The 22,334-nt window shown below is 38.0% G+C and overlaps 1 pseudogene across 1 annotated transcript; it reads right to left on the bottom strand.

Annotated features, from left to right (window-relative positions):
• Nucleotides 1-4,168: 4,168 nt before the first annotated feature.
• Nucleotides 4,169-15,899, bottom strand: LOC308274216 (mitochondrial nicotinamide adenine dinucleotide transporter SLC25A51-like; annotated as a pseudogene). The gene is made up of 2 exons: nt 15,815-15,899; nt 4,169-4,999 (listed from the first exon to the last, which is right to left on the bottom strand). The product of its transcript is annotated as a mitochondrial nicotinamide adenine dinucleotide transporter SLC25A51-like (transcript).
• Nucleotides 15,900-22,334: the final 6,435 nt, after the last annotated feature.

Raw genomic sequence — 22,334 nt, 5'->3', positions numbered from 1 at the left:
GTCATGTGTGTGAAATGTTCCTAAAAATTCTTCAAAAGGAAGATACTGCCTCCTATACCTCAAGCCCGATAGGTTTGATTTCTCAAATTGCGTTGCAGAATTAGATCCAAAAAAGAGTCTTGTGGTGAGTATTAATAATAGTATATTTACCATTATTCGTAAAATATACTATATACTGTGTATAATTATTATATATAGCATTTACTATATGTATTACTATGTATAATACTTACTATCTTAGTATAGTAAATAATGGTATATTTCTTTTACCTGACCAGCTTAAATGAACACATGCATCATTATGATGCAGTATCCGTAATGTACATGAGGGTTTGCTCTTGGAAAGCCTTCCATAGACTTGGATGAATGCATGATGCACATATTCACCATTCTATGGCTGATTTTGAGATATACTCTTTGCCTCTGGTGTTATATTGGTGATTCCAATTTCAATGTGCGCTTCTTTCTGTTTATACTTTCTGAATTTAACATATTACTTTTCTTTATGGAACGTGGTGATTTGGGGGCTATTGCAAATAAGGCTATGATAAATAACATTAATATTTTAGATCCACATATGCATATAACTGGGAGCAGAATAACTTTTACATGAAGTATGTGTGTCTTCCATTTTACCAGAGGATGCAAAAGAGGTTGGACTTATTTACAACAATTTATGATGGCTTTCTCTTTGTAAAAATTAAATTTATTTTTACTGAATACATAAATGCATAAAAACCAAATGTATTTGTAGAGTAATGATGTTTTAATAAAAGTATATATTCCTTAATGATTAAAGTAAGTTAAACATATTTATATATCCTCAAGGATTTATCATTTCATTTTTTTGCTTTTATTTTCTTACATGTACACAGTAATTGGTGCCCCCGCTGACTCCCTATTTCCCTCCCTCCCAATACCAAGTGTCCACATTGACAATGGTATATTCACATATATACACATAATAAATGACAGTATTTCCATTTAGGAACCTTAGTCTTTCTCCTGTCCTACCCTTAGATCTCCTCCTTGGGTCCATGGAGGATCTCCTCAATGATATGGAGTCCCTCTGGTATCCCAAATACTCCCTAGCTTGAGCATATTAAAGAAAACATATGTCCCTTCTCTTTCTGTGTTTGGCTAATGTCACTTAACATAATGTTCTCCCGGTCCTTCCATCTTATTATAGATGATGTAATTTTGTTCTTCTGTATTGCTGAGTGAAATTCCATTGTGTGTATATCCCATTATTTTGTAATTCATTCATTTGCTTATGGACACCTACGTCAGTTCCAAAGTTTTGCCACTGTGAATTGTGCTGCTATGAAAATGGGTATGTATATATTACAGTAGTTCTCTGATTTCAACCCCTTTGGAAAGATACCCAGTAGTGGTATAGCTGGATCAAAATTTATCATTTTTTGTGGCAAATATATAAAAAATCTTCTAGCTCTTTGAAATATAAATTACATTATTATTATCTATCGTCACTCTAGTGTGCAACAGTACAACAGTATTTTATGAATTAGTGTCATTGGTTAATTTTCTCCATTCCCCCATCTCCACTAATTTTTTTCTAGCCTCTGCTAAACAGCATTCTACTCTCAACTTCTATGAGATTCAATATTTGTTTGTTTGTGGCACTAGGGATTGAACCCAGAGGCATTCTACCTTCAAGCTACACCCCCAGTCTTATTTTATTTTCTATTTTGAAACAGGGTCATGCAAAGTTGCTAAGGGCTTTGCTAACTTGAACTTGTGATCGTCCTGTCTTAGCCTCCAAGTACTGGGATTACGGATATGTGTCACCATGCCCAGTGAGAACAACTTCTTTAGAAAGAGTGAGATCATACATTACCTGTCTTTCTTTGCCTGATTCATTTTACTTAACATAGAGATTTCCAGTTCCAGTATGCTGTTGAAAATGACAAAATTTAATTTTTTATGGATGAATACTACTCTCTTTTGTATATACCACATTTTCTTTATTTATTCATCCATTAATGGACAATTTGATTGTTTTCATTTCTTGTTTAAAATAGCTATAAACATGGGAATATAGATGTTTCTTCAATATACTGACATCCAGAAGTGGGATTGCTGGAACGTATGGTAGTCTTACTTCTAATTTTTCAAGGAATCTCTATACTGTTTTTCATAAAGGGTATTGAAATTTACCTTCCCACCAAGAGTGTGTGAGGGTTTCCTTTCTTCCACACCCTCTCCACACTTACCTTTTATCTTATGGTGATTTTCATTTCTTATTCCACTAATACAGGAAACTGTCAGAAAGTTAAATTTTAGCTAATGTGTTATGTATTGTAACTTGTTTGTGGTTTCAATTCAAATTATTCTATCACTAATATATTTTCATATTTTTATTGATTTTTCTGATTTGTGATAGTGGGCATTTTTATTTTCTGTTTTCAAGTTGTCTGTGTAAGTACTTTCTTTGTTAAAAATTGAATTATCGCCGGGTGGTTCGAAACCAGATGCGCTGGCTAAAGAGACTCTGTTTAAAAAAAAAAAAAAGTATAAAAATAGGTCTGGGCATGTAGCCCGGAGGTAGAAGGGTTTCCAGGAACCCAAGTACCACACACACAAAAAAATTTGAATTATCTAGTCGGGCATAGTGACACACGCTTGTAATCCCCGTGCTTGGGAGGCAGAGACAGGAGGATTGCACAGGTTTGAAGCCAGCTCCAGCTGGCTTAAGAGACCCTGTTTCCAAATAAAATATAAAATAGGTTTGGGATTGTAGCCCAGAGGTAGAAGGCCCCTGGGTTCCATCCCCAGCACCACCAAAAATAAATAAATAAATAATAAGAAATAAAATTAAAAATTAATAAATCTTGATTTCTTATAGACCAGGTTCCACCATATATTACTCTTCTTCAAGTATGTTTGGCTTTTTTGGTTATTTTATAGTTGCATATTAATTTTGAGAGGAGTATGTTGATTATCACCACAAACAAAAAATTTGGCATTTTGAAAGAGATTGTTTGAAATTATATATTGATTATGTACCTTGATCTCTAACTTGCTATATGTAGCACAAAATTGTCAAGCAGAGATGCTATAAATCTCCAATACTGCCGTGCTTAGACCTAACATGTTCTTCTCTCCTTTACAGTCAGAAGGAGCCATAACTATTTGGAGTTATTCAAGTAGACTACCAAATGAAGCTCTAATTTTATTTTGGTTTGTATGTGCACATATTACCCAGAAAGATGAAAAACTGGTAATAAGAAACCTACCTTAAAAAGAAGGGGAGGGCTGGGAGTGTAGCTCACTGGCAGAGTATTCACTTAACATTCACAAGGTCACTCACCACTACACACACACACACGCACGTATGCAACTAACAACTTCTAAACAGAATTAATGAAATACCTAACATAATTTATGTCCTCCCATCTTTTGGCAAAGAAATCAGTAAAGTTAGCACAATGATATTTTGGATGGGCTTAGGGTCATATTCAGAATTAAGCAGAAAAATCTCAACACTAGAATACAAAATAGAAACATTTTAAGCTGCTTGATTCTACCCTGTCTAAACAGAAATGGGTGGGGTAATGCCTATCTTCAAAACTAACACCAACAATTCATCATGAGATGGGATGTCAGTACCTAATCGGCTGTTTTTTTCTCTCTTGTACTTTGTCCTGCCACATACATGCTTGAGTTCAATGAAGACGACCCTTTGCAACCACACCGGAGAGCAGAGGAGCAAGAAATGGAGTAGCAAAGTAAGCCTGAGAAGTCCTGGGCCTTAGAGTGTTTCCTTTTGCCGGTCATGGCCATTTTTGTTTCAATACAGAAAACTTAAAAGACTAATCTTTTGGGGGGAAAAAGTCAAATTTTGGTTATTACATTATACTTTCAAAGGTCATCAGACAGGTATTTACCAGGAAATTAGCTTAAAGTTCTTGAGTAATGATAAAAAATAATAAGACAAAACCAAAAACCCTTAAGTTTTCCTACTGAAACTTTTTATTCTGTTTTTGTTGAGGCTTAAGGAAAATAACTTTTCCCATAACTCATTGCAATGTGAACTTAATGACATCAACTTATGTTTGAGCCAATTAGGAACAAGGTGAAACTGCATCCTTTGGTCTATTTGGTTGGTAAATAGCACTTTATCAGTGACTTTTTTTTCACATAACATTTAACAAGAGAACTCACAAGTAGCATTGATTATGCCCCATGAGATAAGGGACTAATGGTGATTCAGGTGGGCACTTCTGAAAAGATTTGTGTATTTCCTATCCCATTCTAGTGAGATTGTTTTGAAAATATAGGGAAAAGACACAAATTCCCCACCAGTCTGAGACTGTATATGGGTTTTTATAAACAAGAATCCCAACATGGCATCCAGTAGGTCTCCCCAGATGAAGTCATTGACCAAATGAGCACTGTGTGTCCTTGCAGTAGGCATTGCTCCTTGATGGGGCCTCAAAAGCTAAAGAAAAGTATGCTGCTAAATCCACTACAGAAGAGAATGGGCACCAAGCCTCGATAATACCCTTTAATCCCATGGCAATTCAGTGCCCTGAAAGCCGGGTGTTTGTGAATTTATCACGGTGCCTGTGGTCTTGAAGCAAGGTCTGAACTATTTCCAGTAGAATGGAAATGGCTTCTGTTGTCCCTGCAAGTACCACTGCCACTTCATGGTTTGTAAACTCTGGGGCACTGATGTGTTTATGGAGAAGGCAAGACAGACCAAACATAAGTTCCAGGGTAGTTGTTTTCTGCATTAGCAGAAGGATTCCATGATACAGGGATTAAAATCCATCTTTCCTCAATTGAAGGACCGCATCCTGGGTTTTGATTCATAACAGCTGCTGCCAACAGGATCTTCTGGACAGGGAATGTGATGGCTAAGTTGTTGAAAGCTGCACATCAGCCACCCAAGTAATACTTCATTTCACTAACGTTTGTAATGTGAGGTGATATATCTTGTTTGAAGATGTTAGGATGGGTGACCTTATTTCATGAGCTCCTCAATCCATCATGTTGCTAAAGATCTTTCTTCTTCATGAAGGATTTTTAAACCGGTGACATCAGCTTTCAAGTGGCTGCAACCAGAATTGTGGGGGATGAAACTTTTTCACTTTCTTCCTTTGTTACTAGTCTGTTAGAGTCTATCTTCTGAGAAATTGAATTGAATTTTGAAAATTGAATTTCCAAACCAGAAAACAGATGGGTCAACTCCTCTTGGAATCAAACAGCTTCCTACTTCCCCCTGAAATGTGCTGAGTGTGACTCCAGTCCCAAAGTGCATAACCTGTGCCCTGGAATCACTATGGGACACGAGGTGTCCTGGCATACTCGATTTTACAAAATCCTTTCAGAGCAAAGGTGCAGAAGGCTCCACGGCCTCGGATGCCCAACCTCACACCCCAAGCTGGCCCGCTGTGAGCGAGCCTCTCTGATTTCAAAGAGAAAAAACCCTGCATTTCTTCATTTTGACATTTTCTCTTCAACTTTGATATTTTTACTTAAATAAGATATTTCTACTCTGATTTGTCCAATTTTGATGATAATGGGGGAAGAAAATATCCATCTTAGAGGAGGAATAGCTTTTTGAATTGTTCCACACAATCCCAAAGCCAGTATCACATGTTTTAAGTATTTGTTATGTCAGATCTCCACATCGAAGTATACCAAATTTTGTCTCAACCAAACTTTTATGTAAAATAGAAAAATATAATGTTTCAATGGCATTTCAATGGAACGATTAGTCTTTATTTCTCCTAAGTCTGTGGATTGGCTACTGACCCAATCTTGCATCATTATATTCTAGATAATTCTTTCAAATTATTTTTTTCTTTAAAAAAAAACTGAGGCTGACAATATTTTTAACTTGAGAATATTTAATTCATTTTTCACTTAGCATAATTGCTGATATCTTAAATATGTATTTTTTAAAAGTTTTTTTTTTTTACTTGTCTGCTCTAAATCATCTTTTATTTTTCTGGATTGTGTGTTTTACTTAAAAATCATTCTATTTATTTTCCTCCAGTAGACTGCAAGTTATTTACTCTTTGTCTTTTTTAAAAGATTACCCTAGAAATTATGATTCATACTCTTCATTTATAAAAATCTTTTAGTAATTGACACATTTATTCACGGTCCCCAAATTCAATTCATTGTACAACACTATGATTTTATTTATTCCTCCTGCAGAAGAAATGCTAATGTGTGTAGGGTATATATGTATAAGTATGTGCATTGTACAGTCTCACATTATTATTATTATATTAATAAAAAAGTACAGACTAATTTAGGTGTACCTGTATATTACTGTGTTTTCTTTCTTTATCTTTCCCTGCATCTCTGATTTCCCACTTGTCATTATCATTCTTCTGCCTGAAATGTTCTCCCTAAGAATTTATCGTTTGATAATTTTCTTTTATCTGGAAGGTCTTCTGGTGGTGAACTATCAGGTATTTCATCTTTATTTTGCTTTATGCTTAAAATATATTCAGTTGGTAGGGCATTTTAGGTTGGAAATCATTATATCCAAAACATTGAAAAAAGAATTCAAGTGTTATTGCTGTTTGAGACATGAATTTTCAGTTTGTCTTTTATTTCCTTGAAATTGATGATTATTTAAAAAATTTTTTTTTGTGGTACTGAGGGTGGAACCTTGGGGCTTTTCTACCTCTGGGCTATACTCCCAGACCTATTTTATACTTTATTTGGAAACAGGGTCTCACTAATTTGCTGAGAGCCTCACTCAGTAGCTGAGGCTGGCTATGAACCTGTGTAATCCTTCTGACTCAGCCTTCCAAGTGCTGGGATTACAAGCATGCACCACCGTGCCTGGCTGATGATCATTTTTTAACTCATTTAAATATCTGTCTTAGTTAAGGCAGAAAATGGCACCTGAGTGAAGCAGCTTCTATGAGTATGGCTAACACTCAATCTCCATAGTGTCAAAAATGATGCCTTACATAGCCAGAAAATACTATCAATAGAGAAATAAAAGCTACAAATACAAGGGACAGAGAAAAGAAGACTAGAACATCCAGAGAGCAGAAAAGAAACTGGCCCACTGTGGCGGTGGCTGCCACGCCACCGCCATCTTGCCTAACAGAACCAGACTCCAGAGAGGAAAAGGAAAGGAGCTGAGGTGACCAGGTGCAATCCGGTCAGATGTAATTCAGCAGTTCTTTCAGTGAAACAATGGGCTAAAATTTTCAGTGGCCAAGCCCATTACACTCTCCAGGGATTTAAAGCAGAACTCAAAACCAGAGGAGAGATATGCCAGCCTCATGGCCAAGGGTATGGCATTGATGCCATATTGCCAGCAGCAGTGGTGAGTTCACCATGCCCGCGAGAGTTCCAGCCCAGTGCGCACTATAATCATAAGTGAAATTGCAGCCCCTATAGGAGAAATACAGCACTGCATCCTCAGGGACTCAACCAGCTTTGATAAACTCCCTGGGTCTGAGATCTAGAAGTTCAATGCAGTAGGGGTGGCAGAAATTACTACACCCTAGTCACAGTTCCCTGAAGGAAAGCACCCAGCCTGGCACCCTCAGTATCTCTGCGACTAATTCCCTGGGTCTGAGACTTTGTGATACAACTCAGAGATAAAGGTGGCAGTGGAGATTACCACAACCTCCAGAGATCCAGAGCACAATAAGTGAAATTTTGGTGAACCAGAGAAGAACCCAGAGAAGTTGAGAGTGGGATCTGCTGTTGATCATATCAGAAGCTAAGACAGACTCAGGCTCAGATTGGTGAAAAGTGTGGGGAGAGTCTTATGCTTAACTCTAAACCCAATGAGTAGGTTCACTGGGAACACCACAGGCATCCCAATTGTATGAACAGGGAGAAGTCAGACTAGCCCAGCCCTAGCTGTGTAGAACTGAGACTCCTACATTGAATTTTATCTCAGAGGCATACACTACCAACAGAGGCAGGGAGAGACCTAGACTCCAAATCTGTGGAAAATGTGGAGGGTGACCTTCACTCAATATTAAATCCAACCCCATTGATATTGACCATCGGCATAAACTGAGAAGACTCAGAGAACCAAATGCACAGAGGGAAAGGTGTCAGTAGCACTCAGTATCTACACAGAGAGAGACTGCTGAATTTATTTGTAGAGTCACATCAACTTATTATTGGGATTGTTTGAGTTTTGTTGTTTTTTTTGTGTGTATTCCTGATTTTTTTTTCTTTTTTTGGAGGGGGGGTTTGTGGGTTTTTTGTTTTGTTTTTATTATTTTTGTTTTGCTTTATTTGTTTGTTTTTGTTTTTTTTTAACCCTCTTATGAAATCCTCTCCCAAGCTTCTTTCCTTTTACAAATCTACTCTCTTCTCTCTATCCCTCTACTAACTTTTCTAACTTTTTATTTTTCCCTTGTCTAAAAGAAAACAACTTCCTGCCAAAAATTTCCTACCCAGCAAAACTCTCTCTCAAATTAGATGAGGAAATAAGAATCTTCCATTACAAACAGAACCTGAAGAAATTTATGTCTTCAAAACCAGCACTAGAGAAAATACTCAAAGAGATTAGCTACAAAGAAGAAATAAGTAATACATGCCAGAACCAGAGAAACAAGAACTTCCATTCAGCAGACAACTAAGCAAAAAGAACAAACAGTATTTGAAATTGAAATAAAACCTTAACATGTTAGGAATTAAAAATTATCTCTCAATACTCACACTGAAGGTAAATGGCCTCAATTCCCCAATAAAAAGACATAAACTGGCAAAATAGATTAAAAACCAGAACCCATCTATCTGCTGCTTGCAAGAAACACACCTTGTAAGTAAAGATATCAAAATTATGGTAAAGGGCTGGAGCAAGGTAATCCATGTCAACGGAACACGAGATAAGCAGGAATAGCAACTATGATATCAGACAAGTTAGACTTCAAGCTCAAGCTTATTAAAAGAGAAAAAGCAGGTCATTTTTTTTTTTTTACTGGTAAAAGAAACAGCCGAACAAGAGGAAATAACAATAATCAACATTTATGCTCCAAACATAGGTAGAATTACTTTCATAACACAAACTCTCTATGACATTAAATCAAACATAAATCCCAGTACAATAATACTGAGAGACTTCAACACCTCTCTCACACCATTAGACACATCTTTTAGACAAAAGGTCAGTAAAGATCCTCAGAACTAAATAACACCATTAATCAAATGGACTTGTTGGACACATATAGAATATTTCACCCAACAACAGCAGAGTTCACATTTTTCTCAGCTGCTCATGGAACCTTCTCCAAATTAGATTATATCCTGTGACTAAATGAGCACTAGAAAATTTTAAAAATGTTACATACTTCCCTGTGTCTTTTTAGACCATAATGGAATGAAATTAGAAATCAACTATAAAAAGACACAGAGAAACCACATGAACACATGGAAGCTGAACACCACACTTTTGAATGAAGAATGGTCATAGAATACAGAAGAGGTGAAATCAAGAAATTTCTAGAAACAAATGAAAATAAAGATATAATATATCAAAACATCTGGCACACTATGAAGGCAGTATTAAGAGGAAAATTTATAGCAGTGAGTGCTCACATAAGAAAAACATAAAATCATTAAATAAATAATCTAATGACACATCTCAAAGCCCTTGAAAACCAGGAACAATCTAACCCCAAAGCCAGTAGAAGACAGAAAATTATTAAAATCAGAGCAGAAATTCATGAAGTAGAAAATTTAAAAAAAAATTACAGAAAATCAACAAAACCAAGAGCTGGTTTCTTGAAAAAAATCAGTAAGATAGACAAAACACTAGCCAACCTAACTAAAAAATAGAATCAACCCAAATTTGAAAAACCATACTCCAACAAAATGTAAAATCTGGAGGAAACTGACAACTTTCTAGATAAATACAAAACTTAGTCAAGAAGATACAGAACACTTAAACCAACTAATAACAATCAAAGAGATTGAAACAGTAATAAAGAGCCTACCATCAAAGAAAAGCCCAGGACCAGATGGTTTCCCAAGATAATTCTATAAAACCTTTATAGAAGAGCTAACCCCAATACTCCTCAAACTATTTCGTGAAGTAGAAAATAAAAGGAACTCCCAAATATATTCTATGAAACCCAAATCACATTAATACCAAATCATAATAAAGACAGTTCAAGGAAGGAGAATTACAGGCCTATATCTTTGATGAATTTGGATGCAAAACTGCCAAACAAAATACTAGCAAAATGCATTCAAAACCACATAAAGAAAATCATACATTATGACCAGGTAGGATTCATCCCAGGAATGCAAGGCTGGTTCAGCATACAAAAATCAATCCATGTAATTTATCATATAAACAGGACCAAAGAACCAAAGACAAAAATCACATCATCATTTCAATACGCACTGAAAAGGCATTTGATAAAATCTAACACCCATTTATGATAAAAGCATTGCAGAGAATTGGAATAGAAGTAATATATCTCAACATCATAAAGGCAATCAACAATAAACCCACAGCCAACATCATATTAAATGGGGAAAACCTTCAAGAATTCTCCCTAAAAACAGGAACAAGACAGGATATCCATTATCACCACTTCTCTTAAATATAATACTTGAAACTCTAGCCAGAGCAATAAGGCAAGAAAAGGAAATCAGAGGAGTACAAATATGGAAAGAAGAACTCAAACTTTCACTATTTGCAGAGAACATACTATATTTAGAAAACCCAACAAACTCAACCAAAAGGCTTATAGAACTGATCAACAAATTCAGCAGTGTCTGGATACAAAATCAATCTTAAAAAATCAGAAGCTTTTCTGTACACCAACCATAAATCCACTGAAAAAGAAATTCAGAAAACACTTCCACTCAGGATTTCCCAAACACAAAAAATACTTAGGAATAAACTTAACCAGGGAGGTAAAATATCTCTACAGAGAAAATTAAATAACATTGAAAAAAGAAATTTAAGATCTTGGAAGATGGAAAGATCTTCCTTGTTCATGGATAGGCAAAATAAATATCATTAAAATGGCCATTCTTCCAAAAGTGATCTACAAATTTAATGCAATACCCATTAAAGTACCAAGATCATTCTTCACAGACAGTGAAAAATCAGTCCTTAAATTCATTTGGAACAACAAAAAGCCTAGAATAGCCAAAGTAGTTCTCAGCAACAAAAAACATGTAGGAAGAATCACAATACCTGACTTTAAACTAAACTACAAAGCCATTGTAATAAAAGCAGCATGGTATTGGCACAAAAACACATACAGAGACCAATGGAGCAGAATAGAAAACCCAGAAACAAGTGCAAATACCTACAGCCAATTGATTTTTGACAAAGGGGGCAAAAACATACACTGGAGCAAAGATAGTCTGTTCAACAAATGGTATTGGCAAAACTGGTTAATCATATGCAGAAAACTGGAAATTAATCCCTTTTTCTCACCCTGTACAAGAGTCAATTCAAGATGGATCAAAGTCTTGGAAATTAAGCCAGAGACCTTGAAGCTCCTTGAAGAGGGCATAGGTCCAACACTGCAATACACAGGCACAGATAAACATTTTCTCAACATGACCCCTAAGGCACAATAAACTAAAAGGTGAATCAATACATGGCATTGCATGAAACTGGAGAGCTTCTGTACAGCAAAGAAAACTATCAAGAACCTCAATCGAGAGTCAACCGATGGGAGATTTTCACCACCTACCCCTCCGATAGAGGACTAATATCTAAAATATACAGAGAACTCAAGAAACTCAACATTAAAAAAAAACCAAATAATCCAATTAAAAATGGGCAAGCAAAATAAATAGACACTTCATGAAAGAAGAAATTCAAATGGCCAATAAATGCATGAAAAAATGCTCAACATCACTGGCAATCAGAAAGATGCAAATCAAAACTACCCTGAGATTTCACCTTACCCCAACTAGAATGGCAACAGTTCGAAATACAAACACCAACAAATTCTGGCGAGGATGTGGAGAAGTGAGAACTCTAAAACATTTTTGTTGGCAGGATTGCATATTAGTGCTACCACTTGGATAATAGTATGGAGAATCCCCAGAAGAATGGGAACAAATCTACCATTTGATCCAACAATATCACTTCTGGTTATCTACCCAAAGGAAAGGAAACCAAACTACCAAACTAATGCATGTGTGTCTATGTTCATAGCCGCACAATTCACCATAGCCAAACTATGGAACCAGCCAAGATGTCCATCAACAGATGAGTGGATTACAAAACTGTGAGATATGTACACAATGGAATTTTACTCAGCAATTTAAAAAAAAACACAATTGCTGCATTTACAGGGAAATGGATGGATCTTGAAGACGGTATGCTAAGCAAGATTAGTCAATCACAAAAAGTAAGGAATTGGATGCTTTCCTTCATACGTGAAAGCTAAGGTGAAAAGGGTCATAGGAGGAACTCCAGGTGAAAAAGGAGATCCTATAGAGGAGCAAATAAGGCAACTTAACTGTGGGTTGGGAGGGTGGGAGAACGGAACTCTTTAAAGTGCACAATGTACTTATTCATATCATAGTCAACCACAAAGCCAAGCATGAGAGGGAGGGATGGGGGTGGAGTCAGGTGGGGACTGGGTGGTGGCTGGCTACATTTATGTCTACACAAGTTTTTTGTTTCATTATGATGTATAAATACAATGCACCAATAAAAGCTTAAAAAAAAATCTGTCTTTAAGCCAGGTTTGGTGGCACAGGCTTGTAATCTCTGCACTTGGGAGGCTGAGACAGGAGGATCACACAGGTTCAAAGCTAGCCTCAGCTACTTAGTGAGGCTCTCAGTAACTTAGCAAGACCCTGTTTCCAAATAAAATATAAAATAGGTCTGGCAGTGTAGCCTGGAGGTAGAAAGCCTCTGGGTTCTATCCCCAGTACCACCACCAAAAAAAAAAAAAAAAAAAAAATCTGTCTTTAAAAAGCTACACTTTATTTTTTATTTTATTTTTAAAAATTTAATATATTTTTATTGGTGCATTGTAGTCAAACATCTCAATGGAATACAAGACTTGTGAGGGTATACAAGCACACATCATCCAATTGGCCTATATCCAATCCCCATTCCATTCTCTCCCCCTTCCCTTGATCCCATGCTTGATTTAGTGATTAACTTTGATATATTTGTTTACATACCTCATGTTCTTTAAAGAGATTCCATCTTACCCCATCCCATCCCCTCTGATTGGTCACCTTAATTGCTTCTCCATAGGGCCCTTTCTTCAACTGGATTTCCTCCTATTGCCCATTTCTTCATAGCTTTTGCATATTAGGAAAAGCATCTGATTTTTTATTTTCTGTGATACTTCTCTGTGTATGCTGCATTGTAAGTTCCGATCCCACTCTTGAAGGCCCTGGCACTGGCCTGGCTACCCTGCAGGCTTCGATCCTGGCCTTGCTGGCCCCGGCACCTGCCTCATCCCTCAACAGGCTCCAATCCTGGCCTCACTGTCCCTGGCATCAGCCTCATCTCTCGGCAGTTTCCAATCCCATCCTCGGATGCCCTGGATTTGGCCTGGCCTCAAGGCAGACTCTGATCCCGGCCTCGCTGGCCCCAGCACTGGCCTCACCCCTGGCAGGCTTCAATCCTGGCCTCGGAGGCCCCAGCACCAGCCTTGCCTCATGGCAGGCTCTGATCATGGCCGTGCTGGCCCCAGCACTGGCCTCACCCCTTGGCAGGTTTCAATCCTGGCCTCAGGGCCCCAGCACTAGCTTTGCCTCATGGCAGGCTCCAATCCTGGCTTCGCTGGCCCCGGCACTGGACTTGCCTTAAGGCAGGGTCCTATCTAGACCTCACTGGCCCCAGCACAGGCCTCACTGCATGGCGGGCTCCTATACTGGCCTCGGAGGCCCTGCACCAGCCTTGTTGTGCATTGAGATCTGGTCTCTGTCACTATGAGCAGGTTGTCTACAGATGTTCCCTTTTTTCTTCCTTTTTTTTTTTTTTTGGTTGTACTGGGGTTCCTGGATACCTTTCTGCCTCCTGGATACATGCCCAGACCTATTTATTTTAATATTTTTATTTGAAAACAGGGTCTCTTAAGCCAGGGAGTCTGGCTTCGAATCTGTGCGATCCTCCTGTCTCCACCTCCCAAGTGTGGGGATTACAAGTTTGCACCACCACGCCCAGAGTTCTTCCATTTTATTTTTAATATGAGAAAGCAGTACATGTCTTTTGCAAAAGCTGGGACCCCAAATACCAAGTGGCAATAAATTTTGTCTTCTCTCCAAAGGCAGATGTCCACAGCTTCCTTATGAGAGCAGGCTCTGCTTCTTCACGTGCACCCTGGCCTCCCACTCTGTGCAGAGGAGCGCGGTGGCCATGAGGGCTGATGTTTCCCATAACATGCAGCGTGGAGGCCCATCCCAGCTATGCGGGGCTCCCTTTGATACCCCACAAACCCTTTTACCACTTAGCATGTTGTCCAGAATTCCCGAGCTTGTGTGGCTGGAGCAGTCTACTTTTGGGGAGATTTCCTCAAAAGTTCAAGGTGGATTGGACTGGATTTGTCTGCCCCTCCAAATACTGGTCACCACCACCGCCACTGCCACAACAGCCATCTCAGATCTCTCCTGAACACCTTTCACCCACAGTATGATTTCCAGAACTACCAAGCATGTGTGGCAGTAGCAGTCTACCTTTGAAAACATTTCTTTAAAATTTTAAGGTGGGTTGGATTGGATCTCTGCCTCTACCAAATACTGACCACTGCTGCTGCTGCAAAAGCCATCTCAGTTCTCTTCTGAGCACCTTATTCACAAAGTATGCTGTCTCAAATTCCCGAGCATGTGCGGCAGTAGCATTCTACCTTTGGGGCAATTTCTTCAAAAGATCAAGGTGGATTAAATCAGATCTCTGCCACTCCTGAATACTGGCCACTGCCATTGCTGCTGCCTCCACCATCTCAATTCTCTCCCAAACATTTTTCGTACACAGCATGTTGTTCAGAATTCCTGAGCATGCGCAGCGGTAGCAATCTACCTTTGGGGTGATTTCTTCAAAATACCAATGTGGATTGGGTCAGATCTCTGCCTCTCTCAAATACTAGCCACCATTGCCACCACCGCCGCTGTCACTGCCGCCAAATGGATCGGATCTCTGCCTCTCCAAAATACTGGCCTCCACTGCCCCTGCTGCCGCTGCCTTCCTCCTGGTTCTCCACTGAGCTCTTTTCTTACATGGTATGAAGTCCAGAATTCTTAAGCATGTGTGGCAGTATCAGTCCCCCTTCTCAGCGATTTTTTTCCCAAAAATTCAAGGTGGATCGGTTAGGATTTGTCTGCATCTCCTGAATCCTGGATGCTTCCACCACCATCTCGACCCCTCTTCAGTATTTTTAATAAGAGAAGACAGTATGTGTGTTTTAAAGAGGTTGTGAGATCGAGCACTCAGCACCAATGAATTTTATCTCCCCTCGAGTGAAGGCCACAGCCTCACCGTGTAGAATAGGATCTGCTGTTTTGAGCACATCCCGGCCCCCTGTGCAGCATAGAGGAGCATGGCAGCCAGGCACACTGAGCTCCCTGGGACGTGCGGCTGGGCTTTCCGCCTGGCTCTGCTGACTCCCTCCACCATGCCCGGATCATTTTTATTACAAGGTATGTTGTTAAGAGTCCCCAGCATGTGCAGCTGAAGTGGTCTTTTCTCTAATCTCTTCTGGGATGTTCTTCCAAAAATCACTTTTCTTGCGTGGTAGCCACCTCCTTGTCATCTTGCTTCTAATTCCGCCATTATCCACTCTCTCTCCTGTATTCTAGATAGGAAGTCACAGCTGGAAATGTCTCCTTAAATTGTCCCACTGAGATATGAAACCAATATCTGATGTCCAGGGCTTCTCGCAGGAATGCATATCCTTTTTGGCAGCCGTGGTCGCCACTGCAACTGCGGCTGCCGCCATCTTCCTGATTCAAACTTGTCATTAATTTTAAAATATAGAAAGTAGTCAGAGCTTAGGTGTCCTGAAGGCACTCAGGCAGAGAAGGAACCTTGCAAGGTTCCTAGAATAGAGGTATCCTAGGGCCTTTGCTTTCTAAAGACAAGTTTTACATAATAAATAACGTCTAGCAGACAAGCTAAATTTCCCCAAATGTTGGAGGATGCCACAAGCCTTCAAGAGATCCCTGACTTTGATAGATAATCAATTAACACATTTTGGGGTGTAACAAAATGCTTGGGTCTGTACTGGAGACAGGGTGGTCCTACAGGAAGAAATCATCATATCAAAAGACTTGCCCCAACGGATCGCCAGCAATGTCTGGTCAGGAAGATGATTGGTTAAGCAAAGTATATAGTATAAAATTATAAAACCTGTTCGGTATACAAAACCCCAGTGACTTATTTTCAAGTCACTCCACTATGTCACTCTCTTTATGATATAGTGCTTTAATCTAATTTTTTCCTTCTTTCTGCCTTTGTAATAATAAAATTACTTAAGTTTACAGCAGAAGTGTTCGGACTATTCTTTTTATTAAAATATCTCAGAACAAGAACCAGAGGCTACATTTCACACCAGTACAGTTTTGTTGTCCCATTGTAACAGTGTTTGGTCCCCAACAATGTGGTGCACCATAACAATTCTGGTGCTTATATTTTGATATTTCATTTTTGTTCCTTTAAACATTTCTGTATCTGAAGTCCCAGTGGTCTGTTTTCTTTTAAATTATTTCTAATGATTCTTACTAATGGTTATTTCTTTGTGTGTTTTGTGATCTTTGATTATAAACTTAATCTAGTTGTTGCTAATTTGTAGTAAACTTGGGATTTTAAATTGAGAATTTGTTCCCACAGTGAGAAATTACTTTGGGTTCTGCTGAAAACCAGCCAGTGCTATTGAATAGAACCACTCTATTCCTGATTTCAGCTCCTTGGATTAATATGGTCTTAGATTCAGTTTTCACACCTTGCTACTAGGTCAGAGTTTATTATCCCCCTCACAACTGGGATATACATTTCTCCTCAGAGCAAGTCATGCCTTTGGGTTTACTTACTGTTAACAACTTTGGTCTTAGCATGCTTTTTCCCTTTTTGTTGGAAATTTCTAGATTCTACTAAGGATTGAGTTGTTTTGTCACACAAAAGCTATTTAGAGTACAGATTATGTCATATTGCAAGAAGCAGAAACTCCATTTTAGAATCTGAATTCTACCTCACTGAGTATCCATTGTAAAAATAAACCTTATTAGACAAAAATGTTAAACTTCTTAGTTTTTATTAAAGGCTAAACTTTAATTCAAATTTTTCTTCTCTTGATTTAGATCTGGTCTTTGTAAAAACTTAAAAAGTCACAGATTACACAGAGAATATGTTTCTTAGTAAGAGAGTAAACTTGTTTATAATATTTCTGCCTTCTTTTGGTGCTGTGTTTTAATTATTAAAATTGATTGCTATCCCTATGACTTTTTGTTTTATTTATTTTATTTTTTATTTTTTGTGGGTCTAGGGATGGAACCCAGGGGCATTCAACCTCCGAGCTACACCCCCTGCCTTATTTTTTATTCTTTATTTTGAAACCGGGTCTCACTGAGTTGCAGAGGGCTTAAGTAGCTGAGGCTGTCCGCGAACCGCAATCCTCCAGGTCTCAGCCTCCCGAATGCTGGGATTACAAGTGTGTGCCACCACACCTGGCTGACTCTTTGTTTTAAAACTATGGCACATCGTAAATTTCTTGAAAGATTATTTATTTATTTATTTATTTATTTATTTATTTATTTATTTATTTGTGGTACTGGGGATGGAACCCAGGGGCATTTCACCTCCAATCTATACTCCCAGCCCTTGTTTTATTCTTTATTTTGAAACAGGGCCTCACTGAGTTGCAAAGGGCCTCATTAAATAGGTGAGGCTGTCAGTGAACCACGATCCTCATGTCTCAGCCTCCCGAATGCTGGCATTACCAGTGTGAGGCACCACGTCCACCTGGAAATATCTTTTAAATCTCAAATTCCTTTAATCTTAACTCAGATTTGTTCTTATTCTTGTGTATGGAGGGTTTGGGAAAGTTTACCCCATGGATTTATCTTTTAAAAAAGTCACAGGTGATTCTGATGTATAATCAAGTTTAAGAAGGACTCACAGCTGAGCATGGTCGTGCACGCTTGTAATCCCAGTACTTGGGAGGCTGAGATAGAAGGATTTGGTTTCACAGCCTCAGCTACTTAGTGAGGCTCTCTGCAACTTAGTGAGACCCTGTTTCATAATAAAAAATATAAAAAAAAAATAGAACTAGCAGTGTAGCTCAGAGGTAGAATGCCCCTGGATTCAATCCCCAGTACTGCAAGAAAAAAAAAAAAAAAAAAAAAGGACTCACCTAGAAAATTACTGCTTGACTTTTGACTATTAAAGACTTTTTATGGTTGATCTCTGAAATTTATTTTGCTGATTCATTTATTTGCGTGTTATATGTTCCCTGTCTCGTATTTGTTGAGTATATGTTATGTATTATGGAGGACATAAGGGTCAATAAATGCCTTCAAAGAGCTATTAATCTCTATGGTAGGATTAGGCCTGCACTCAAATATCTTGTGCTTTATAAGACAGAAAGAGTCTAGAGTTGAAGAAAGAATAGTCATGGGAATTCCTTCAGCAGGCTATGGCCACAGTAGGAAGTTGAGATCTTCGTTGATTCCAATAACCTTGAGAAAGAAAAGTAAGCTGGGCATGGTGGCGCATGCTTGTAATCCCAGCATTTGGGAGGCTGATACAGGAGGATTGAGGACAGTCTGTGGCAATTTGAGGACAGCCTTAGCTACTTAGTGAGGCCCTTTGCAACTCAGTGAGACCCTGTTTCAAAATAAAGACTAAAAATAGGGCTGGGAGTGTAGCTCAGAGGTAGAGTGCCACTGGGTTCCATCCCCAGTACTGGAAAAAAAAAGAAAAAAAGAAAAATAAACCGGGCGTGGTGGTGCACGTTTGTAATCCTCGTGCTTGGGAGGCGAAGACAGGAGGATCGCGCAGGTTCGAAGCCAGCTGTGTTGGCTTAAGAGACCCTGCTTCCAAATAAAAAAGTATAAAAATGGATCTGGGAGTGTAGCCCAGAGGTAGAAGGGTTTTCAGGAACCCCAGTACCACCAAAAAAAAAAAAAAAAAAAAAAAAAAAAAAAAAAAAAAAAAAAAAAAAGAAGAAAAAAAGAAGAAAAAAAGAAGAAAAAAAGAAAAATAAGAAAATAGAGAAAACAAAGTCTGTTAAGGTCTTGGATTCAGTTGAACAGAGAGTGACTGAACACACACAAAATTTTTCTTTCTTCTGATTTAATCAGACACTGAATTCTCTGGAATTGTAAAAGTATATCAATCTACTCTGTCTTCTTAGCTTTGCTAAATAGCTGCTAAAAATAGACTTTCAGCCTTGAATGGCTGTGTGGCAATAGAACCATCATGGACAGAAATATGACTTACTGTCAATAAATATTTACTACTAAGGTCTGGATTTATGGCAGCAATTACCATGTTCATGTTGATTCTCTGCTAGTAAGTTTATGACCACCTCAGCAGCAATTTCTGTCCCATAACTATTTGGGTTCATCCTTGGAAAGGGTAACAACCTATAGGCTGAATCAAAGTCTGACACAGAGCTGAGAAAGGACAGGGAAAAGAAATTTTGTTGCTTTTAAGATATGTGCTTGCAGTGTATTTGCACTTGTGGAAAATGGACTCTAATAATTCTTTCAGGTTTTAGCTTAATGATCACCTCATTGGTGAACTCTTTGTTACCCTTCTAACAAATTTCCCTTGTTATTTTCTTTTATTCCTCTAGTTTGTTTACTTCATTACACTTATTACAATTCCAATTATAAATTGTTCATTTTTCTTCTTTAATCCTTGTCTTTCTCACTAGAATGTAGCTCTTTGAGACCATAGAAACTTGTTAGTTATATAATACCAACATTATTTCACAATTTAAAAATTAAAGTAAAACTTCAATTTTTAATTCCAGCCCCAAAGTTCCTGTGACTTCTACTTCTTTTTTTTCATTTAGACTTCCTGTGAATACATACTGTCAGGATTTCTCCATGGACCCAAGTTTTCATAAAATAGGATCCAAAAGAAACTGGAAAAGAGATACAAAGTATATTGAATTTTCTTTTATTCACCCTTTGAGTTTGGCACAGAGCTGAGAAAGAACAGGGGAGAGAAATTCTGTTGCTTTTAAGATATGTGGTTGCAATATATGGCCTTCTAAGTTTTAACATGGTTATTTTTGTAACCAATTTAATTACTAGGCCAGTCTTTTTCTTTAGTCTGTTCTTTGTTTTGGTATCACCAATGTCTAGATGAGGAGATGCATGGTATTATTTTCTTTTTAGTTTTGGTATCTGCGTCTTGTAAATTTTGTGTCTTTGTAAATTTCAGCATTTTAATTTTTGTTGCTATGGTAACAACCTGCTTGCAGAAATAAGGCATGCTCTTTAGAGGAAAGTAAGACAGGTCTGAATCATCTACTCTTATACGTTTGAATAGTCAGTTCAGAGTGATCGGGACATACATACACATAGCACTTGGTGAACTTACCCCCCAGCTCCCTCCTTCCTTCTTCCCTTCCCCACACATGGTACTGAGATGGACACTGATAATTTCACATATTATACACTTTCAGTAGAAGTGTTTCCTTCATTAATTCTCCCTCCTCTTTCCTACTTTCCCTCTAGACCCTCTCTATCCCTCCATTGGGGTTTCTCCTCTATTATTTAAAGTCCGTCTTGTATCCTGAGTACTCCTTAGCTTTTGCATATGAGAGAAAACATATGACTCTTTACTTTCTGCAACTGGCTAATCTTTCTTAACATAATGTTCTTCAGGTCCACCCATTTTCCAACAAATGACATATTTTTGTTCTTCTTTATTGCCGTGTAGAATTCTATGTGATATATCCCATAATTTTATAGTCCTTTCTTTTCTCTCTTTTTTAACAGGGACAAGCATGCATGCAGTCCCCCACTACCACAAATTATGCAGTTGAGTTTGCAGGGGTCAGCACATCTGTAGGGGTAGGGCGATGGATAAGCCTCACCCTGGGAAAACCACCTTCATGATCACAGCATCTCCCCTGCCAGGTAAGTATCCTTTCTTCTCTTGATGGATACTTAGGTTGGTTCCATAATTTGGCTATTGTGAATTATGCTGCTATAAATATGGATACACATGTATCACTTTAATATTCAGATTGAAATCCCTTTGGAAAGATACCCAGGAGTGACATAGCTGCAGCTATGCCTTCCTCTGGTAAGTCCCCTCCCTTACTCCACTAAGGGTTCTTCTTCTTTGTCTAGAGTTCCTCCTGTGTCTCAATTTCTTTTTAGATTAGCCTGTACACATGAAGGGAAACATCTGACCTTTCACTTTTTGTGACTGACTAATCTCATTTAGCATAATATTCTCTAGTTCCATTTTTCTGGAAATGATATAATTTTGTTCTTTTTTATGGCCGAGTAGGATTCTGTTGTGTGTATATCCCTAAATTTTGTAACCCATCTGTTGATGAACATATTGGCTGGTTCCATAGTTTTGTGATTATTAATTGTGCTATTATAAACTTGAATATTCATGTGTTACTATGGTAGTCTGGTTTCATTTCTTTGGAGCAGATACCAAGGAGTTGTATAGCTGGATCATATGGTAGATTCATTCCCATTCTTCTGAGGACCCTCCACACTGATTTCCAAAGTGAAGTTTACAAATAAATAAGACTTATATTAGTCTTAGTCTTAGTTTCCTAAGAGAATAAATGAAAATCAATATTCCAATGGGACATGGTAGAGTTATTACATTCAATTACTAGTGTATAGGCTAATTTGTCTATTTTCATGTTATTTGTAGAAGCTTTGTAAGTTAATGAAATGTCATTATAAATTTTCTGGGATCTAAGAATCTTTGACCAAAATTCAGCTATTTAATTTTTATATCATTATTTGAGCTTGTAATAGCAACAATTTATAATTACTTATGTTCGGCAAGGTTAACTCTACTAATGTGTGTATGTTTTCTGCTATGTATTATTTCTGAACCATATGGAGCCTCTAATTTTCACTCGGTGTTTGCCATCCATCTTCTCAGTGGACTACAGAACAGTGACAAATGACTAATCACAGAGGGGAGGGATGTTGGGGCTCTAATCAGGACAAGCCACAGTGAACAGTTTCTTTAGCACCATACAGTATCATTCTGTCTCTACAGCTATATTTAAGTTGTGCAAACTCATACATTGTCCAGCACAACGTACTTCATATTTTATTCGAGTCTCCATTTTGAAGATCCTCTTAATGTCAGACAGAAAGTAAATTGATCTGATGTATTAAATACAGGTTTTTCTGGAGAAAATGCTCTGCATTTACTGATC

Source organism: Muscardinus avellanarius (assembly GCF_963383645.1).
Source record: "Muscardinus avellanarius genome assembly, chromosome: 1".
In the NCBI taxonomy this organism is placed as follows: Eukaryota; Metazoa; Chordata; class Mammalia; order Rodentia; family Gliridae; genus Muscardinus; species Muscardinus avellanarius.
The sequence above is the reverse complement of the archived record's forward strand: the minus strand, read 5'-3'. Positions and strand labels throughout refer to the sequence as shown.